This window comes from Hyperoodon ampullatus (assembly GCF_949752795.1).
Source record: "Hyperoodon ampullatus genome assembly, chromosome: 8".
Classification (NCBI taxonomy): Eukaryota; Metazoa; Chordata; class Mammalia; order Artiodactyla; family Ziphiidae; genus Hyperoodon; species Hyperoodon ampullatus.
In genome coordinates this window covers 29,935,722-29,954,073 of record NC_136921.1, presented here as the reverse complement: position 1 = coordinate 29,954,073, position 18,352 = coordinate 29,935,722, and positions in this window count along the sequence as shown.

Sequence of the window (18,352 nt, the reverse complement as noted above, 5' to 3'; positions counted from 1 at the left end):
CTCCAAAGTCTATGTCCTCTACATGTGTTGCCTTAGAAGATACTGATGATACTTTTAAAAGTATCACCCTTTGGAAGTGATCCTATAGGAAACACCTAAGAGTAAATAACAAGTTACCCCCCAAGAACTGAGAAATGAGGATATTTTATAAACAAAATAGTAAAAATTCAATATGCAAATAGAAACAATCAAGACATCAGACTGTTACTACTAGAAAAGTTCTGTGTCGTTAGTACAGGAAGTCCTTAATATCCTATTGTGATTAGCACTGGGAAAGCCTCAAAGTAAATCTACTTAAAACGCGGACCAAATTTCAGAGCAGTTAGTGAAAAAAGGTTTGCTGGGGACTTGTCTTGAAAATAAAACTCAACTTTTTTTTTTTTTTTTTTTTTTGCGGTACGCGGGCGTCTCACTGTTGGTGGCCTTTCCCGTTACAGAGCACAGGCTCCGGACGTGCAGGCTCAGCGGCCATGGCTCACAGGCCTAGCTGCTCCACGGCATGTGGGATCCTCCAGGACCGGGGCACAAACCCGTGTCCCCTGCATCGGCAGGTGGACTCTCAACCACTGAGCCACCAGGGAAGACCAAAACTCAATATTTTTAAAACACATTTATTCTATCCTACATTGAACAAAATTGATAAGTACAACTATGTGCTAATTATAGAATGAATAAATAATAAATCAAGATGATTATTGTTGGCTTAATTTTTTTCCTACGCATTGTGAAGCACCTTACAACATGCTTTATTTCATATTTGACTTTCAGAGAATAATAAAAAAGAGGGTCATTTTTTGTAAAAATGTTTCAGAGTTTCTTCAGTTTTCCCAAGGGTCTCAATTAATTCTTTGATATTCAAACTATTCTCTTCTGAAGTATCAATATAGTCATCAGCCCAGTTGATTTTACCTTCATGTGTTTAACTCCATAGATCCTCATGTGCCAGTTTTACCAACCTCACTTTCACTGACCTTACACCTTTTGCAAGATTTGCAATAGAACTGAATGTATTTGCATCGTGCTGTAAATGTTCACCATCATTGTGTGTGTGTGTGTGTGCAGGGGAGAGGTGTTTAAAAGAGATGTTTGAATGGGGGATTAATTTATAAGTGGCCATATCATTAATAATACTTTCATATACCATTGACTTTTGCTTCTCTTTACAATCTTACTCTAGTGGAACAAAGTGTGAGCTTAGGCAGCAGGCTTTGTTTGTATCAGAGAAAATAAGAGTGACAAGGAGATGGAGATGGAGATGCCAAAGAATGCCAAAGACTCTCTGAGAGACAGTTTGAATCTGAAAGGAAATGTATGTGGCCATACATACAATGACATGCATACATACATACATACAACCAGAGAGTTATTTCATGATTGAAAAAAAATGGCAGCTTCCTCAGGCTTCTCATGTCCTGGACAAAATATTCCTTGAGAATACACATCTCTTCTTGTTTTCATTCTCTACTTAGTTTCAGCTCATAATTTTGCTTCCCACTTGTTCTGCCTGCAAGGAAAGAATGTGCTGGTTACAACCACAGGAGCCTGGTGGTCACTGTGACAGTTCTGGTTGTTTTTGTCCACACAAAGTCCTTTTAGTTGTACGTGTGTTCCTCGTGAGTTCAGTGAGCATGGGTCTGACTCCCTGGGTGTGTTCAATTTTGAGAGTCTTCCATGTTGAGGTTTCTGGACATGATGGGTAAAAAAACAAACACCAACAACAACAAAACCCTTTTCTCAGTGAATTAACCAAAAACTCTTGGCACGTAGCCTGCTGATCTCCAGAAAACATCCCAATCTTGCCACTGACTCTTCAGAATTCTGTGGGTATGTTTTAGTTTAATAAAAACATTTATTTTTTTAATCAGATGGTAAAGTCAACCCTGAATGTTGACTTTGCATTGCAGTGGGCTATGCTAAAAGGATTAAGGGGAATACCTGGGGTGTATCACCAGTGATGGGCATGTTGTTCTGATGCAAGAAGGCAGGCTATTTATTGCTTAATAAAAAATTGACTCACCGCAATGATAAAGGTAAGGAACTCAAGAATTCAGCAAAGTTCACTGTCAGGAATGTCCTGTCCAGACCTTAGAACATTGGACATTTAATGCCATTATGACCTATGGCGCATAATTCCTATGGAGATTAATGACCGTAGCCACTTTTCCAGCCTGAGCTACGAGCACTTATAAGTGTCAATATTCTCCAATGAAAAACAAAATCATCATCTAAATTCAGTCAGTCATTCAACATATATTATGCAAATCATTCAGTCATTCGGCATATATTATGCAAAACATTTGGTCATTTAACATATATTATGCAAAGTGCATAGGTTGAAAATAGAATGGAAAACACAGACATGTTTACCGCTGTAACCAATGTCAGATAGTAGAGCTGTATCTCAGAACTTAGAAAAAGCATTTGAAGTATCTAGTCCTACTTTCACAGGTCCACTGCTTCCCTCAACAATATTCCTTCCAGGAGATGCCCCGTTGCTCCAATGATGGGGAAATCCCAGCAAGCACTGGGATAAACCACTATGACTGAGTCTGGCTGGCTAATTTTTCCCATCTGAGAATAGCATCACAAGCTATTCAGGGGTTTCTGGACAAGGATTTTGGAAAAGAGACTGGTAGAAGATGAGAAAAGTTTTTTTAATTTTTATTATTATTTTTTTTTGCAGTACGCGGGCCTCTCATTGTTGTGGCCTCTCCCGTTGCGGAGCACAGGCTCCGGACGCGCAGGCTCAGCGGCCATGGCTCACAGGCCCAGCCGCTCCGCGGCATGTGGGATCTTCCCGGACCGGGGCACGAACCCGTGTCCCCTGCATCGGCAGGTGGACTCTCAACCACTGAACCACCAGGGAAGCCCGAGAAAAGATTTTAAATAATAAAAAGAATTCCTTTGGCTATGTAATGATAGAAATGCCAAGACAGTTGTGAAGCTAGTGAGAAATTAAGTTGCTAATGTTTTAGGGATTATTGTCCTTTGCAGTGTGTGAGGCAGTTTGTAGGATTGTGTTATGTTTCATCCTGAATAATTTTTATTGTGACATGGTGAATACAGCACAGCATTACTATTAATGTATAAATATCACTGTCAATGTTTTATCAGGATATTATCATTTTTCTTTTACATATGCCATTTCCAAAGGGTTTGGTACACATTTAATGGGATTTAACAGCAGAATGCATCTCAGATTTGGTAATGGAAATCAATGAGAGAATAAGATTGATTTGATAGAAAGTCTGGACCGCTAACTTTGCTGACAATGACCATTCCTTTAAGTGAGGATACCTATTCCACAAGTGCCCAATGATAAGTTTTTATGTGGATGATAGATCTGGGTAGTTTGGAAGATTAATAATGTCAGCAGCAGTTTTTTGCTGACTGGTTGCTCATTTGAATTTCACAGACTGCTTTACCAGAAGGATGCTTATCTGAATGGTTAGAAGAGTCAGCTGAGTCATAGTTTTTAATACTGGTTACTGCTTGTCTCAGGAGTAAGCAAGGCAAATGCCCTAAACTTCCATTTATGCAGTCCAAATGGGAGGAGGCAGAGGAAATTCCTCAGTGTCCACCTCAGAATGCTTCACAACCCTCTCCCAGCTCTCATCATCTCCCCCTACTGCTTTACAACGCTCAAAAATTGTTCTAAGCGATCATCAGCGTCATCACATTTTGGTCATGCCCAGGCTGGTTCCCATGTATGACATGCTCCTCTGCTTTGCTGGGAAGCTAGGGAAATCCCATTTGATGAAGACCAACAGTGAGTATAACCCAGAGAGGCTCACTCCTTCCACGCAATTTGCCCAAATGTGAGATTCAACCCAACTCCTCTGTGCCATACATTAACCTATCCTTTGCTTTTCTGCAATATCCATTCTTGATCTTTGAGGATGTTCTTCTTAAACCCCTCTTAAGTGTTATTGTCCTTTCCACATGTTCACGTGCATCATTGCCCTTTAGAGATTATAAATTCTTAGGGAATATTTGTCTGATCACCCTATAGAGAATCTAATATCTGTTATGATAAGCACAAACTTTTTTAAAAACTAACTTTAAAAAGATCATACAAAATATTTTTAGTAAAATTTAAAAACAATATTACTCCTTCTCCAGTATTGTTAGGACACTACTGTTTGTGCTGGCCTCTGTTAGGTTGACCTAAGCAGGAGGAAGTGGCATTACCTCAAATGATGTCAAATATGGTTGAAAGAAAAAAGATCTAAGGCTCCTGGCAAAATTCTCTGTAATTAAAATACCAAAATCTGGGCTTCCCTGGTTGCACAGTCGTTAAGAATCTGCCTGCCAATGCAGGGGACATGGGTTCGAGCCCTGGTCCAGGAAGATCCCACATGCCTCGGAGCAACTAAGCCTGTGCACCACACCTACTGAGCCCACGTGCCACAACTACTGAAGCCTGCATGCCTAGAGCCTGTGCTCCACAAGAGAAGACACTGCAATGAGAAGCCCTTGCACCACAACAAAGAGTAGCCCCAGCTTGTTGCAACTAGAGAAAGCCCATGCCCGGCAACAAAGACCCAATGCAGCCAATAAATAAATTAATTAATTAACTAAAATTAATTTAAAAAAATTTTTTAAATACCAAAATCTACATAAAGTATATGATATATGTTGTCAAAGAACCCACTTTACAGAGTGATTCAGAGATAGTGTATATATATATATATATATATATATATATATATATATATGTTTTTCTGTGTGTGCGTGTGGTATGCGGGCCTCTCACTGTTGTGGCCTCTCCTGTTGCGAAGCACAGGCTCCGGACGCGCAGGCTCAGCGGCCATGGCTCATGGGCCCAGCCGCTCCGCGGCATGAGGGATCCTCCCAGACCGGGGCACGAACCCACGTCCCCTGCATCGGCAGGCGGACTCTCAACCACTGCGCCACCAGGGAAGCCCCTATATTTTTAAATAAGGTGCTACATAGTCTATCAGGAAACAGTCACTGTTACATTTGTTACATTTTAAGAGAGACTGTAACCTTGAATATTGTAACATTTCACAAAGTGATGTAATAACAGACTTTTCTGGGAAGGTTAGCAAAAAGGAAGCTGGAGAATAGAATTTTTTTAATTTGAGTTTCTTTTATAATGACCTGGGGTAGAGGATGTCCTGATGCTAAATGACCTTTAAAGATCACTTAGAATAGAAAGAGATCTACTTTAATAGCTTGAAAGTAAGTTATTTGGCAACCTTGAATTTCCCCTTTCTGACTTGTCTTTACCATGGCAACCTTCTGATCTATAATTTGGTCTTCTGAGTGGACTGACTTATACAAGATTGCCGTTTGTAAACATGTTGTATTGATTTTATTTATTTACCTACTTGTTTATTATTTCTTATACTTCCAGAGGAGAAGTATGAATAAAGACATTAAAACACAGGAAACGTAATATAGAAAACTACTAGCCTTAAAGAAAAGACAGAAGTACCAAAGAATAAGGGAAGAAGAAATATAGAAGGTATCCATTATCATTCCAGCTGTGTCTCCCATTAAGCACTGATCAAGGTATGTTGCTATTTATAAACTACTTCCTTGTAAACTTGCCTAGCATGAACCAATTTGGAGAATCTTCTTTCTGTGAATGTAGTCATTTGGTTTTTAAACTGGCAAAACTGAGCTTCATATTTTTCAGTTCTGGTGGACCCATTGAGATGAGCCCAGGTGGTCTCATTTAAAGCCACATCATTTCATTTACTCAACAATTATTGAGTACCTATTTTGTCAAGCACTAGGCTGGGGAATGGGACTACAAGGATGAGTGAGATATGATTCTTGTCCTTCTGGAACTAACATGTTAAGTGAAGAGAGACTTAAATAAAAAGTAACATGAGGGCTTCCCTGGTGGCGCACTGGTTGAGGGTCTGCCTGCCGATGCAGGGGACACGGGTTCGTGCCCCGGTCCGGGAAGATCCCACATGCTGCAGAGCGGCTAGGCCCATGAGCCATGGCGCTGAGCCTGCATGTCCGGAGCCTGTGTTCCTCAACGGGAGAGGCCACAGCAGTGAGAGGCCGGCGTACCACAAAAAATAAATAAATAAATAACATGAGTAATATGGCAGACTAGATTATTGGGTCAGACTCCCTCTATGTAAAAACAACCAAAATGCTAGGATATAAGTCTTGATGAGCTGACAATATAATAAGGAATTATTGAGCTAAAATCTAAGTGAAAGTGAGATTCAACATCACTTCTGGTAGTGAGCACTCTTAAACTCAAGATTCTCAGCACTAGCTGTATATTAGAAAGAGCTTAAAAATTATCATGTGTGCTTCCAGCAAAGGTCAACTAGCTGGTATTGGATAAACCCTGCTCTCCCCTATGCCAAAGAACAACTGGAAAATCTGGAAAAAATATAAAAATTATATTATGAAGTAGCAATGCAGCAATAACTCATCAAGCCTAGATCCTGGAAAGAAAGGAGACCCAAAGAGACAAACTAAAAAATCAGCATGGTTTTATCCCACTGGAAGTAATTACCTAAGAGAAAGCTGAGAGGCTATGAAGCGGAGCAGAAAACACAACTGAAAAGGAAGATGAGCAAAGGATTCAGTAAATTCAAAAGGCTGGAAGTATAAATATTAGAGTTTAGAGTTGACCAGGAGGTTGAGGGAGGGAAGGTATGGAGGGCAGAAATAGGCTATACCTTACCAGGACTGAAGTCTGGCTTTGACATATCACAATACTTGATTGGAGTAAAGTAGTCTGCCCCTAGTCAAGCTCCCTTCAGAAGAAAAGAGTAAATCCTCTCTGCAAAAAGATAATTTAGAACCTTGAACTAATCTACAAAATTTTTTATACTTAATGTCCAGCACTCAATTAAAAAGAAAGAGACATAAAAAGGTAGAACTTCCCCAAAACCAGGATTTTAAAAATCTGATAGTAGAAATTGACCCATAAGAAATCCAGACATTGTCATTATTAGACATACACTTTAATTTTTTAAAAATTTTATTGGAATGTAGTTGATTTACAATGTTGTGTTAGTTTCAGGTGTACAGCAAAGTGATTCAGTTATACATATACATATATTCATTCTTTTTCAGATTCTTTACCCATATAGGTTATTACAGAATTTTGAGTAGGGTTCCCTGTTCTATACAGTAGGTCCTTATTGATTATCTATTTTATATACAGTAGTGTGTGTATGTTAATCCCAAGCTCCTAATTTATCCCTCCCACCCCTCATTTCCCCTTTGGTAACCGTAAGTTTGTTTTCAAAATCTGTAAGTCTGTTTCTGTTTTGTAACTAACTTCATTTGTATCATTTTTAATATTAGATTCCACATATGAGTGATATCATAGGATATTTGTCTTTCTCTGTCTGACTTCACTTAGTATGATAATTTCTGGGTCCGTTCATGTTGCTGCAAATGCCACTTTTTCATTCTTTCTTATGGCTGAGTAATATTCCATTATATATATGTACCACATCTTCTTTATCCATTCCTCTGTTGATGGACATTTAGGTTACTGCCATGTCTTGGCTATCATAAATAGTGCTGTAGTGAACATTGGGGTGCATGTATCATTTCAAATTACAGTTTTCTCCAGATATATGCCCAGGAGTGGGCGTGCTGGATCATATGATAGTTCTATTTTAAGTTTTTTAAGGAACTTCCATACTGTTCTCCATAGTGGTTATACCAATTTACATTGCCATGAATAGTGTAGGAGGGTTCCCTTTTCTCCACACCCTCTCCAGCATTGATTGTTTGCAGACTTTTTGATGATGGCCATTCTGACCACTGTGAGTTGATACCTCATCGAAGTTTTGATTTGCATTTCTCTGAGAATTAGTGATGTTGAGCATCTTTTCATGTGCCTCTTGGCCATCTGTATGTCTTCTTTGGAGACATGTCTGTTTAGATTTTCTGCCCTTTTTTTTTTTTGGTGGTATGCGGGCCTCTCACTGTTGTGGCCTCTCGTGTTGTGGCGCACAGGCTCCGGACACACAGGCCCAGCGGCCATGGCTCACGGGCCCAGCCGCTCTGCGGCATGTGGGATCTTCCCAGACCAGGGCACAAACCCGCGTCCCCTGCATCGGCAGGCAGACTCTCAACCACTGCGCCACCAGGGAAGCCCTTCTGCCCATTTTTTGATTGGGCTGTTTGGGTTTTTTTTGTTTTTGTTTTTGTTTTTTGACATAGAGCTGCATGAGCTGTTTGTATATTTTGGAGATTAATCTCTGTCAGTCACTTCGTTTGCAAATAATTTCTCCCATTCTATGGGTTGTCTTTTTATTTTGTTCATGGTTTCCTTTGACACTTTAAAATAACTGTCATTAATATAATCACAAAATTAAATGACAAGATATATATATAAATAGATATAGATAGATAGATAGATATCTCCTGTTGGTTCTGTTTCTGTACGAAACCCTAATCCATGGTTTAACAACAGATTATACACGGATAAAGAGAGAATTGGAAGTTGGTTAGAAGAAAATATTCAGGCAAAAGCCTGGGGATGCAAAAGATGGTGAAAAGGAAAAAGAGCACAAATGGCAAGGGGACAACATGAAACATTCTCTCATATGTATAACTGGATTCTGTAAAAGAGAAAAGAGAGAACAGGAGAGAAGGGGATAATGACTGAGAATTTTCCAAAATTAAACAAAAGACATCAAAAGCCATGGACTACAAAGAGATATAGATCCCAAGATGAATAAATACAGCAAAACTATTTCTAAGCAATTCATAGAAAAACTGACAACCAAAGAAAAAATCTGAAAAGCATTTAAGTAAGCGGTATTTTACTTTCAAGAGTACAAAAATAAGATTGAACTCTTTATTCTCAACAGAAACATTGGAAATAGAAGGCAATGGAATGCCATATTCAAAGTACTGAAAGAAAATAACTGTCAATTTAGATTTCTATACCTAGTGAAAATGTCCTTCAAAAATTGCTGTGGGCAGACCCACCCTAAAATATTACTAAGGAGAGTTCTGAAGGCAGAAAGATAATGGTACCAGATGAAGATATGGAGATGGGGAGGTGGGGAAGAGTGAATATAAATATTGATTCTATAAAACAATAATCATAAGGTCTATGAGGTTTTAAATTATGTGGAATTAAAATAGCACAAAAGTAGGGAAGTAATTAGAGTTAAAATATTCTCAAACCCCTTGCATGGTCCCAGGACATGTAAAAAGTTCAAATGTGTACCCAACTTTAACAAATCAAAGAGAAATGTTATAATTTCTAAGGTAACCACTAAAAGAATAATTTAAGAATATTAAATAACAAGCTAATAAAAGGGGAGGAATAAAATTATTAATCTAGGAAAGGAGAGAAAAAAGAGAATAATTAGTACAAATATGAGACTATTATTGAAATTAGACTTTAAGTTAATAAGCTAGACATAAAAAGAATAGTTTATGAGTCCACCAAAAAGAGAGAACACTTCTAAAGCTATTAATGTAGCCTCAAAATGATATAGTCTCAAAATGATAAAGTAAAATGGAAGAATTAAAGGAAAAGTAGAAAAATTTATAATCATACTGATAGAGTTTAATTTTGCTTGGTAACTGATAGGACAAACAGTCAAAAATCAGTAAAGGTATAAAGAATTTGATCAACAAGATGTCTAATTGTCAAACAGAGAATATGGCATTGATGCCTATAGAAAACATATTATTTTCAAGTGCGTATGGAACATTTACCAAAATAGACCATACGTTGTGCCATACACAAGTCTCAGGAAACTCCAAAGAGCAAAACTATACAGAATAGATTATCTTACCATAGTGGGAATTAAGCCAGAAATCAATAGCAAAAGATAACTGTAGGGCTTCCCTGGTGGCGCAGTGGTTGAGAGTCCACCTGCCGATGCAGGGTACGTGGGTTCGTGCCCGGGTCCGGGAAGATCCCACATGCCGCGGAGTGGCTAGGCCCGTGAGCCATGGCCGCTGGGCCTGCGCGTCCGGAGCCTGTGCTCCGCAACGGGAGAGGCCACAACAGTGAGAGGCCCGCATACTACAAAAAAAAAAAAAAAAAAAAAAAAGATAACTGTAAAGTCCCCATGTGTTTGGAAATTAGGAAATATGCTACTAAATATTCTGTACATTAAAGACAATATCACAATAAAAATTTTTTAAGGTGTTTTGTACTACTTAAAGATGATATTTAGAAATACATGTAACAAAACAAGTATAGCAAAATGGTAATGGTAGAATCTAGATGAATATATGGTTATTCACTGGAAAATTTTGTTATATTCAGCTCAAGTTTCCTTTCTGTCAAAAAATCTAAATCTAAAAGGTTCTTGATTTTATAATCTAACTCATTTGCTATTCCTCTCAATTCCATGTCACCTACAAATTGGATAGGCCTAATAATAACAGCTATCATATATGAAGCTTCCCATGTGCTAGGCACTGTTCTGGGTGCTTTACATGTATTATTTCATGCTCATAATAATACCCTGAATTAGGTACTAATTCTATACCCATTATATACATAAAAAACCTGAGGCACAGAGAGGTTAAGTAACCAACCCTGGACCACATAGTTCCTAAGTGATAGGCCAAATCTGAATCCTAAGTCTGCATGCTTAGTCACTACCCTGTGCTTTGCTCCCTCAAATCTCTGAGGGCAATTTATACAGACAAGACGAGGATGCTGAACCCTTTAAAGACTACCCTCCACACTGAGCCACTTAGGGGACCTATAAAGTCAGTGGACTGGTTATCACACATACTTTTCATCTTGTCCATGAGGATACCATGAATGATTTCATTGGCTGCTTTGCATAGATGTACTATGTCCACAGTCCCTCTACCTCTGGCTAGGTCATCACTTAAACAAGGACACTGGGCTATTTGGCCTGACTCCATCTTGGGGCATAGATGCTGGTTCCAGGGTATTGTGGCTTCTCCTTTTGGGTCCATACAAATTATTGGTTTTAATAATTAATTCTAGAATTTTGCTTAAGAAATGGTGTCAAGATTCAATGTACAATCTGACCCAGGAGGGGATTTTGGTAAACCCCCAAATAGATTGTTATAAGGATACACATGATACTAAGGAAAACAGGATTCTTGGCTATGGGTCTATCTCCTGGGTACACTAGCATTGCTTTTTGAAATTTAACTAATTTTAAAATAACATTAAAATCGCTTTTAAATAACAGCTCACTCTGTTCTAATGCCTTCTAGACAAGTCTATACCATTTGTTTATAATTTTCCTTGATTATATGTCTCTCCTTCCAACTTCTACACATTCTTTTAGAATCTGAGCTTATTGAAGCTACCCTAAGACAGTCAAGGCAGTATCTTTAGGTTCCTTACAATTTTTTCCTTAGTAGAGTCATTCATCAATATGTTGTCAGAATTTCAGTTCTGAAAAATTCCTATCCTTTTTGGGTTCAGCTTCCTTTTCAGTGATGTAGATCTTGCTATTCAAAGTGTGATCCTTGGACCACTAGCACTGACAACACCTGAGACTTGCAGAAGGGCAAGCCATACCCCAGACCTACTGAATTGCAATCTGCATTTTAACAGAATCCCCAGGTGATTTGTGTGCATGTAAAGTTTGAGAAGCACTGTTATAGGCCAAGGACTCATCACCTCTCTTTTTCTGAACTTGTTAAAAATGGCTTCCTGAAGCCTAGAGCCAGTACCATCTGGCTACACCCACCTGCCTGACTCCTATTTACTCTGAGATAATGGGGTTGTTTCCTGTGGTGTCACTGCCACTTCATCAATTAGTGCCTTCTTTTTGGTAAGAATTAGATTTAGAGGAACCACCATTCCCCTTTCACTTCCTCTAACTTCTGAGAGAAGTCTGTTTTGTTTCAACTTTCATTTCCAAGACATAGAAGCTGAACTACCTCCTCCTTAATTATCCTTTTATATCTGAACAGACTATTTACAACATACTATATGTAAGTTCAAAGGTACTTTCATATCTGCTATTTTACTTGGTCCTCACAACAGTTCTATCTAGCATTAAAATGCTCAGAGTATAGGTTATTATTCCCATCTGTCAGATAAAAAAGCTGAAGCTTAGTTGCTAAAGCAACTTGAAACCATATAGCAAGTAGTGGCAACGTCAGTGCTAGCGTGCAGACCCCTTGTATTCTTGCCACTGCTCAGTCAGCTCGCCGAAGCATTAATTCAAATCTCTGAGCTGTGTTGGAGGGAGAGCTACCCATCTTAGCACCACCAAGCAAATCCTCTCTCCCCTATGGAAAACGCTCTGGCTTATCTCCCCAATACCCAACTTGCTTTTTAAATTTGCTGCCAGAATCCTAATGCTTTGGGTGGACTATGTTCAGCTACATATATATTTGCCCAGCCTCCCTTGTAGTTAGGGGTGGCCAGGGGCACACTTCTGGCCAATAAGATGTAAATAGAAGTCTCGTGGAATGTATTAGTTTGCTGGGGCTGCCATAACAAAACACCACAAACTGGGTGGCTTAAACAACAGAAATACATTATCTCACTGTTTTGGAGGCTAGAAGTCTGAAATCAAGGTGTTGGCAAGGTTGGTTCCTTCCAAGGGCTATGAAGGAAGTATCAGTTCCAGGTATCTCTCCTTGGTTTGGCATTGGCTGCCTTCCTGTTCACATGGTGTTCTCCCTGTATGCATATCTTTGTGTTCAAAGTTCCTCTTTTCATAAAGACATCAGTCACATTGGGCTAGAGCCCACCCTAATGACCCATTTTAACTTGGTTACCTCTGTAAAGACCCTATCTCTAAATAAGGTCACATTCTGAGGTACTTGGGGTTAGTAATTCAACATACCTTGTTTAAGGGGACACAATTCAACCCTAACATGGGGAGAGTATGGGCTTCTGGAGAAGACTTTGCTTTCCCCATAAAAGGGGACAGCCACAGTGTGCCATCTTTCCACTGTCCTTCCTTCTTTCTGCCTTATATACTGTCTCAGTGGCTGGAGCTGCCCAGCCTTATTGGGATTAAGAGCGAAAAACCAAGAGAACTAAGGAATTGAACCAACATCAGGAACTGCTTGACTCTTTATCTTGTTACATGAGACAAATTAACCCCTATGCTAAAAGTCCTTGTAGCAGGTTTTCTGTTATTTATAGCTAAACACATCCTATTATAGCACGTTTTCAAAGAACTGGCTTTATGTGATTTTATCAAATAATACCAATTAATCCAGAGTAAAACTGCTAGTTATTATCAAGCTATGTTTACGAATGATTAGATTGAAAACAGGGTTGACTGAATTGAATAATGAAAGTACCATAACTTTGCAGACATTCTGGAAAACAATGTCTAAGAAAAATATGTATGTTGCAGGCTGTCCGCCAACTGCCATCCAACTCCCTTTTGTTGCTTGTTCTTGAAGGTGACTGGGTCTTCCAGCCCCAAGTGGTGTTCTTGACAAGCCAATAGAAAAGATCCTGCTTGCTATTCTTAGCGCTTATACTCAGGCTCTAGGGTGAGAAATGAGGTCACGACTTGTAACCCTCAACAGTGGAAATTTTAGCAAGTCCCTCCATGTACTTCTTTGACGACTGAACATGAGATCATCTCTGCAGTTAAAATTTATAGTCTTAACTGCACCTCTGTTCCCTTTCACATGCCACATCCGGTAATGATCTCTTTTGGAATTCTTGGGGAAGTTAAAGAAGTCTGACAGCAGTGACTGTTGTTTCTCCAGATACTGAAAGTGTGAAAGAAAGCGCTGGGGAGAGGGCAAGGTGCAGTTACCAACAAACCAGGCGGGATGTCTCCAAACGACAAGGACTAGCATAAGGCAGGAGGGGAACCTTGGGGGAAAAATTTAAGGAGGCGCTTACACTCAGCACCAGGCAGTGCAGGATCAGCACCTCTTAATTTTTGCCCTGACTTTTCTCCTGCCTCACCCTCGTCCCAGCCCTGCCTCCGAGCAAGAATGATCTCTAATGGACTATTACCCGCTTAAACTCATTTCAGTTGCTACATGTCTGCTTTTTGCTTCTAAACTGTATGTTTTATTAATTTCAGTTGAATAGTTATATTTTTCACCATAATCCTGATAAGAACACAATTACAGAAAAAGATATTTTCTTTTCTTCCTACTCAGGCATTTAATTTTTTTTTTTTTTATTTTTTTTTTTTGCGGTATGCGGGCCTCTCACTGTTGTGGCCTCTCCCGTTGCGGAGCACAGGCTCCAGACGCGCAGGCTCAGCGGCCATGGCCCACGGGCCCAACCGCTCTGCGGCATGTGGGATCTTCTCGGACCGGGGCACGAACCCATGTCCCCTGCATCAGCAGGCGGACTCTCAACCACTGCGCCACCAGGGAAGTCCAGGCATTTAATTTTTTACAATGATAACTCCAAATAAGTGAGTACCTATGTGCCCAAGTTGTGTAGGTGTAATACACACTAAGAAATTCTACAGTCTAGGCATCCATATCCCACCCGGTAGATGACTCCCAGAGACAGTAAATGACTTGCCCCGAGCCCCACAGAAGATAGGGCCACTCCAACAGGAGTGCCACAGCTGCACCTGCTACCTGCACTCTCTTCAGGCCTCAAAATCCATGCTTTCCAAGCTTTTCTTGTTTTAATCCCCTTAATCACCACAAATTCTACCTCTTCATCTCCTGGTCAGATTTTTCTTCCTTGACTAAAAGATTTTACTATTGCTTTGCTTTTGTGGTTTCTTACTCTTTTCCAGCTTAAAAAAAAAATTCATTGAGTTTCAGAGTAGATCAGTATGTCAGGTTTTCTCAAAACATTCTTTAAAGCCATTTTCTTACTTAAATGTCTAGAGGGCAGAGCTAAATGGGGCCACCAGGTAAGAAAGCAGGACGGCTCCACACACTTAGAGAGGATGAGGAGGGAGAAATGGAAAGGAAAAATCTTATTAGGTTTTGTAGGTCAGGGAAATCCTTTCTAGCCTGGATTTTTAAACCTTCTGAATTTTAATTGAAAGTATTTCTCCAGGGTATTTACTTTAACATGACTGTGCACTCTCAAAAAAATATTCCCTATCCATATTAGAAAAATATTATAAATCTCAGGAAGACAAGATTGCATTAGAAGGAAGAATCTGATGATGTGCCCTTTCTGCTTCAGACAGTAACCATGAAATTGCTGGCAACTACAAAAGTTGCCAGACTTCTTTTGAGCGTCTCTGCTGGGAAAAACCTAATGCTTGTGGGTATGATGCATGACTATCTGGTCGCACCTAGGAATGACCATTAATTCTTAAAAGAAGTGAGCAATACTCCTTTTGAGAGATTTATGATCATCCACACCAGAAAGTGCTCCCAAACTAGGCAGTAAAAGATTAGTTTTAACCTCTCATAATAACCTGGGGGCTATTGTTAGAAAGGTATGAAAATTAATAAATAAAACTTGAAGTCACCCCAATTTCCAGCTTTGGCCTTGAATGCAAAATATTGCTTATTCTTTTTTTTAACTTTTTATTTTATATTGGCGTATAGTGGATTAACAATGTTGTGATAGTTTCAGGTGTACTGCAAAGTGATTTAGTTATACATATACATGTATCTATTCTTTTTCAAATTCTTTGTACAGTCCCCCCCAACACACACAAATGCACACTCCAAAAGATAGAAATTCTCAATTGTTTCCTTATAACAAATGCAAAATCCAGTGACAGCTAAGTGTTACTACTCATCTTTTCTTAATTTGTGTGTATGTACACTTTTGCTCAAACTAGAAATTACTCTCTTCTTCCTACATATAGGAGTATTACTACAACTGTGATTATTAGTAATAATGGAGATTTTAATAATACACTTGTTTAAATAGTACTTTTTGTCTTTCAGGCTCAATATATTTTTTATAGCATATCTTCTCATCACTATCTTCCCATAAAGGAGGTGACTTATGATTTCTGATTTATAGATGTAAAAGTCAGGGCACTAAAAAACCAGGTGACAAAATGTGAGGTCAAACAGTCATGAAAAATTGATCCTCCAATTCATTTCCTATATTCAAATTATTTAGCTCTCTTTAAAGACATAAAATGGAGTACAGTAATATGTAAGAAAGAATTTTCAATTGAAAGAGTCCTTCAGCATTAGAACACGTTTCCAAATTAGGGATCTTCCTTTCCAAATTCCTTTAACCATAGCATGGAAGACTGGGTATTTTGGATGGTTTCAAAGCTGACCCACCTGAGCCAGGGCATTTACTGGATAATCTTGTAAGGACTCTGAGTAGAGTTCTTGTGATGCTATGACTAAGTGATCATGCCTTGCCGGCTTCATCCACCCCATCATATTTTCCCAGCACTCGCTTATGAAGAATCACTTTGGCCCCTCCTTGGAAACATACTTTCCCACACTACTTCAGAGTTTTTGCTGCAACTCCGCTGCAGTATCCCCGCTTGACACTGTGCTCCCTGCTGTGGGATTAGAAGGAAGTTTCCCTTCCCTGGGACTCAAAGCTAGAAGTAGTCTCAGCACTAATGAAGGATGCGCAATACGTCTATTGCTCGCCATCCGTTCTGATCCCTGCGCTCAGGTGGAGGTGTCCCTTCTCTCCAGGTTGCTGCCTGATTCATTGGAGCCAACTCTCCACCTTCAACTTTGCTTCTATTCTGCAAGTCTCAGGGATCTTTGCAGTCACAGGAGGCTCAGAGATAACAGTATATGGGCATGGCCATGACCTCCACTGTCAGCATTTAGAATACAGGATGATTCAACCCAGCCATGAAACGTGAAGGTAGATGGGGTGGAGATGGGAGGGCAAGCATCCACTATCTGCAACCCGTGGGACTATTAACTTCCCACTTTAGCAGGGGCAGGGTAACAGCAGCACGAATCAATCTAACACACAGGCTCTCTGGGTTTTAACTCTAGCTTAGGTGCTTTTTTTGCTGTGGTTTTCACATTTAGACCTAACAACATTTTTTCTTGATAATGACTATGCACATCAGGTATATGCTCCCTGCTTTTACATATAATGGTTCTAGTGGCCAGTTATTGATTTTTGGTCCTCTAGCATCCTGAGTTGTCTGCATAGGTAATCCTACTCTGATTTTCCTCTGAGAACTACCTCTTTTCCAGTCATAGCCCATGAGCTTCAGGATGGACTTCATTCATTCTCAGCTCCAGAGCTGAAGCATGTGAATTAAGCGTGGCCCATCAGAATTTCATATTTCCCTGGATTATGTGAACTGAATCTCAGGACTTCCCTAGAAGCTACCTGAAGAGACTTGCTCTAGCTTTATCAATCTGAGTGTTGAGTGTTGTCATACTAGGAGCCAAAGGCCACTGAGCCATATCACATAGAGGCTAACAATGAAATGGATCCTTATGGCAGCTTTGTTGAGGACTGAATCATACTGACCTGAAGCTGTACCTATTCCTACACTTTTAGTAATAAAATTCCTTTTCAGCTTAAGCCAGTTTGATTTGGGTCTTCTGTCACAATATTTTGCATATTTGCATAAAGACTGATTGAGCTAATACACAATATTGTTGTAAGCAGCAAATGAGATAACGTGTATAAGGGAAATTTCAAGGGTAGGAACAGAACTATGAAAGCATGAAAGATTATTGTTGATCTACCATAAAGGTAAGCCCCTCTTGCTATTTTCCCTCTTCAATCATGATATTTAAAATCTGATTCCGTGAAGAAATTGTGCGAAGTGATGTATGAAGACCTAGCTCATTAAAGGTTATTTGGCTGTATTTTTCTTTCATTCCTTTTGGAACTGAGCATAGTAAAACACGAACCGATGAACAAGCCTCTCATCCTAAACTCCTGTCACTCTCTAACTCCTCACCTCCTATCACCAAGTCTGTAATATACTTCCTTAATTTCTATTTAATCTGTTCATTTTCTGCCACATCTATTGCCACTATTTTAAACAGGGCCCTCATTATTTCTTTTTTTTTTCAATTTTGATTTTATTTTTGTGTATGGTATTAGGGAGTGTTAATTTATTTATTTTATTTATTTTAGTTTTGGCTGGATTGGGTCTTCGTTGCTGCGCAGGGATTTTCTGTAGTTGCAGCGAGTGGGGATTATTCTTTGTTGTGGTGCATGGGTTTTGCATTGTGGTGGCTTCTCTTGTTGTGGATCATGGGCTCTAGGTTCACGGGCTTCAACAGTTGTGGCACGAGGGATCAGTAGTTGTGGCACACAGGCTCAGTTGCCCCGCAGCACGTGGGATCTTCCCGAACCAGGGCTCGAACACGTGTCCCTGCATTGGCAGGTGGATTAACCACTGTGCCACCAGGGAAGCCCCCTCATTATTTCTTATGTGAGTTATTGAAATTAGAATGTGGTGTACATGTCTGAAGAAGGGGACACAGGAGGAGTTTTAGGCTTTGTTGGAATCTTGGTTATATACTTGCTGCATGACCCCAAACTTAG